Raw genomic sequence first — 5205 nt, forward strand, 5'->3', positions numbered from 1 at the left:
GCGGGCAGCGCCGGGAGAGCGGCCCCGCCGGCGGGAAGGGCGGGCGGGCGGGTGAGGTGCGGGGGGGTGCGGGCCGGCAGCCGGTCGGAGCTTTCCTGCCGGGACGGTGCGGGGAACGACCTCTGCTGAAGAGCCCTGCCCCGACATTGTTCCCGTGAGCGCGGCTGGGCTGCGGTCTACACATCTTCCCAAAGTCCTCAAGCAGGGTGTCCTGCACGGCCTTAGAGTCACAGCATGGCTTGGGTCGGAAGGGACCTTAAAGATCACCGAGTGCCAACCCCCCTGCCACGGGCAGGGACACCTCCCACCGGACCGGGCTGCTCCAAGCCCCATCCAGCCTGGCCTTGGAGCACCTCCAGGGATGGGGCATCCACAGCTTCCCTGTGTCTCACCACCCTCACAGGAAAGAATTTCTTCCTAATACCTAACCTAAATCTTCCCTCTCTTTCAGTTTAAAACCTTTACACCTCGTCCTATCACTGCACTCCCTCATAAAGAGTCCCTCCCCATCTTTCCTTTAGGCCCCCTCTCCCTCCTGTGGTCTGGAGTCTGGTCCTCCCCTGTGCAAACCTACGTGCCCCTCTGCTGTGGCACAAGGAGATGGCCGCAAAGGCGAGGGAGGACCCCGATGTCTGTGTGTCCCCCAAAGGAAATGCTGACACCTGGGCTCCATGTGCAGCTTTGGCGTTTCCCCCAGTCCCACACCTCCTTGAAGGTCTTGGACTTTGGCTGAGAGGGAGCCACCCCTATAACTGTCTCCTCACATCCTTCCTCCCCTCCTCAGGGGTGGACAAACACAAGGGAGCCCTCAGGAGGAAATAAAACGTTATTTTATCACATAAAATGCTGAAGAGGATAGAGATACTGCTGCAACACTTCTTGCACTGGCTACCTAGATACATCCAGTTGTCTTGATAATTTATATATTCATAGCTGTCTATAGATAAATAAATAATCAGGCAAAAAGTTACCCCAATCAAACACATGCAATCATTGGCGAGCAAGGACTGTGCTCGGGAGACAGCTGAGTTATTTTCTGTGGAATAGGAAAAGTACACTACAGACAGATGGGCTAAAGAAAGAGTAATCCTAGAACACTTCTTAAGGCTGAAAATATTCCCAAAGTGTTCTTAATCCAATCACAAGCCTCCCAAAGCCTGCTTCCCTCCCATCCCCAAAAGCAACCAGCTATGGACGATGGACACAGTCCACCTGTTAAATCTCATAGCTATCAGAAAGGTCTTGTAGTCCCCACTAGACTTTGTAAAATATTCAGTTCCCATCACACCATGAAGAAATCCACAGGGCCCTACATCCATTCTGTACATCAAAAGATTAGGCTGCTGTATGAGATCAGGATTCCAGGCGGAGATTGTAAAGTCTATAGTTTAAAGTGTAGCAGCAAATAAGTTTTACGTCCATTAATCTCTTTGAAGCATATTCATGTATCCATTTCGCTGGAAGAAAGTGGTACATGCGACTGCTAAAAGCTTGTAGCTCCAAAACTGCCGTCCCCACAGATTCATCCTATATGGGCTATTAATAGTTCCATTAGTCTTCCCTTGAGGAGTTCTAGTAACAATACCAGAGTCCAAAGATTTTTTACATACAGTGCTAAGCAAATAATCTTCACACAGGAGCAATGTTCCTAAACTGACTGTTTGAAAGCTGTTCTGGACAAGAAAAGTCTTAGCTCTTGCACTGTGCTCAGCACAACAGGGTTTGGGTCTTTCTAGGGATGTCTGCTTATGGATTCTCTGTCATCACAAGAATGAGCATCAGAGATCTAAATGGTTATGGGTCTGTCATTTATTTGAAACCGTCTTGAGTCCCTCCTTACCAAAAGTTCTTCGATTACAAACCAGTGCGATATTCCTGATGGCAGCTTTGGGGATACAAACCTGTCTAGACTAATCCAAAACCATGTTCTTATATCATTTATATCCAGAGAACCTTAACACAGGTAAGCAACAAGGCATCCAGAACCCAGAAAGCCTGACTTCCTCAAGTGGCTGGTGGGAGCTGAGAAGCCAGAAACAGCTCTTGGTTTTGTTCCAGATTTCTTTCCAAAAGAGATGTGGTAACTGTTCCTTCCACTGTTCCAGTCCATCCTCTGACAGTATGGGTTATTGCTCCATCCAGTGCTAACACCAGTGAATGTAACTGTATAATTTATTGCAGAGAATACTGCGAAGTTACCAGAGTAGAGATTACCTACTTTCCACCAGCTTTGGTTTGAGATTTAAGCTTTCGTCTATCAACAAAAGTATTAATTGTCAGTGCTTTTATTATTTTTTTTCCTGGAAGCATTCATAATAGGATAGAAAATTACATAAACATAGGCCTGGTTTCCATTCTCCATGAGCCTACAAACTGAGGAAATTTCTAAAGAAGTTAGAGAAACTTCCTACAAGATTAAGAAGAGAATGAAAAATGGGATGGAGATTTTGCTACCTAACCCAGAACACTTATACAGAGGCCGTTTGTTATTCTGTAGTCAGTGTGATGGCTTGTAGAGGGTTAAATTTCCTCTATTCCCAAAGGGGATCTTTTTAAATTGTGTTATCTAGCAGCAGCTATAATATTTTGCATCAGAATATAGAACTCCAGGTTGCAGCAAAGTATCTTTTAGAAAGACAGAAAATTAGGGGTTAAATAGGCCTTTGAGGTTATAAATAGCAACAAGCAACCCCCTTCCCTTGCTCACTTCTTCATCTACTTTCTTCCTCAAAAGCCCGTGGATGCAGAAGAACCACACCCTGTAGATGAACAGGTTCATGCTGTGCCCCATCACGGGGAGATGTCACCTATAGATACCAACCCAACATAATCCATCCTAAATATAACTAACTCCCACCTGTGGAAGTCTGGGAGCTCAGATGGCCTGAACTGATAGTGCATTACACGAGGAGAGAACATTTTATTTTCTGTTCCAAGCTACTACGTTTCCTTCAAGGTCTGCAGTGCAGTCTGTGTGACAGGCAGTGTGTCACCAACTTTACAATGCCCTCTTACCATGTATGCAGGAGTACAGAGAGTCCGTTCTGCGCAAGGGGGGTCTTGCTTTCTCCACCCTGGTTCTCGTGGAGTCAAGCTACTCGAAAGCGATAGTGATAAGGCAAGTTTAAGGCCCTAGGTCAGAAGAAGCAGCAACGGTTTGACTTTGAAAGAGATCTCTGGCCAGGGATGGGAAAGCAGAAGAATTTCTCTGCCTATTTCCTCAGTTCTTCAAGGAACTCTCAGCTCTGCACTGCCTCAGAGAGCTCCTTAGAGGAACAGCCTTGGCCTACCAGTGCTGCAGGCTACCTTGTCTATATAAGGGTCATATATTGGTTGGGTATTTCACTCTTGTAGCCAGCCAGACCAGTCGAAGGAATTTACGTGGCTATAATGGGTACTTAAGGAGCTGGGAATACTGATAGTCAATTTCCAGAAAACCAGTCCTCCCAGCAGAAGTACATTTTGCAAATATTGTTGATATTTGTGGGAAAAGTTAGCTTTTGTTTTCCCTGGTTCCTTTTCAGTGGACTCCCTCTGGTCTCTGGGGATACAAGAGAGGGAAGGAGAAGAGCAGGCACAGGAACCTTGAGTGCACCTATCAGACGGGCCAGGGTTCCACTCCTCCACTCATTGCTTTTCATCCAACTGGTTGAACCAGCAGCGGCTGCTGCTTCATAATCAGCAATCTGCAGATGGCTGGGAGAATGCTTTAGGGAAGCATGACTGCGGCTGACAAACAAGACCCAGAAAAGAACATTAAGGCTCACTCTCAGGCCTTGTCTGCACCGGGGAATTTTCTTCCCTCCTCCAAATTCCCACCATTGCTAATACGAATGCAGCTGCACAATTGTTAGGGATGTTTGGAGTCATAATATATGAGTTTTCATCTCGTCAGCCATTTGCAGCACTGTGTCAATTAACCCTCCTCAGAGCAGGGTTAACTGATACAGTGCTGAAAACGGCTGCTGGAGCCGAAAGCTGTCTATACTAAGGCTCCCATTGTTGCTAACCCTGGTGCAGCTGCAGTGGAATCAGCCCATGTGGGATTATTTTGGTCACAATTCTCCAACCTAAAAACAGCCTAAAAATGCAACACAGCCACCTTATAGGCCAAACCACGCATCCGCTGCACCTCAGCAGCTATGCACCTAGGCTGTCACCCGTCATAATGAGATTCTTCTTACAGTCCTTTCAGTCCAGAGGGTACTTTTTGTATTTCTGTATGAAATACTCCGTAGACTTCATCTCCACAAACTGGCGTTCCTGTCACCTCCACAGGACTGCCTCCGCTCATTAGTTCTCACTAGCCCTGGACTTGAAGATATGTGGAGGAAGAGCCGATTGTCCAGTGGTGTCTTTTCATTGATTCATACATTCATTACTTCAAAACAAAATTCACCCTTTCACTTAAGGAAACTTTGTAATTTGTTTTTAACTTTTTAATGCAGATCTAGTTCTTTAGTTTATGGCTGGAGATTCTGATTGACCATCAGTTTTGCCTTTTTTAATACTAAGAAGTAAAGACTTATTTATGCAGAGCAGCACTGTGAAGACTCATGCTGTTTTCTGATGGAGTAAAGTTCTATTTTGAAGGGGCAGAGTTGGCAGAATCAGTCCCACTTGTTTCCATGTGCTTTAGGAAGCAGTTATGAAAACAGGCTGGCGAAACGGTTTCCCCCCCACTGAGTAAGACTAATACTTCCAAAAAGTCCCTCTCTATCCTTCTCCCACATCCATGTCCAACAGTAACTAAAACAAGGAAGGGTTGTTTTGCATTTGTTATACTTTTGAACAACTATTTATCAGACAGATGCTGGCAGTCAGGTTTTTTTCTTAAGTGGAGTTTGCAAGTGTGAAAATGTTGAAGCCCAGGCTCGGCAAAAACCTCAGTGAAAAGCTCCAGCTCACTAAAGCCCTTGATTAATGACAAGCAGGTTTCGATTCATGCATGGCATTTTATGCAAATGCAGAACACAGCTATATGCAGAATGGTGGGCAACTGCACGTGCCTATGGATATCTACAGAGGCTTGACAATCCTGCCCAGGGACATGGCGAAGCTTTCCACAGCCTCCCAGGTAAGGAGGTGAGCTGTGGAGCACAGCTCACAGTACTGGGACATTGAGCAAAAACTGATTAGGCAGAAACTTGGATACAGCTGGGTATTTTGAGAAAGAGGAAAGGAACTGGCTCGCTCTTCCTTCAT

The sequence above is a fragment of the Calidris pugnax genome, unplaced genomic scaffold (genome assembly GCF_001431845.1).
Source record: "Calidris pugnax isolate Ruff unplaced genomic scaffold, ASM143184v1 scaffold44, whole genome shotgun sequence".
Classification (NCBI taxonomy): Eukaryota; Metazoa; Chordata; class Aves; order Charadriiformes; family Scolopacidae; genus Calidris; species Calidris pugnax.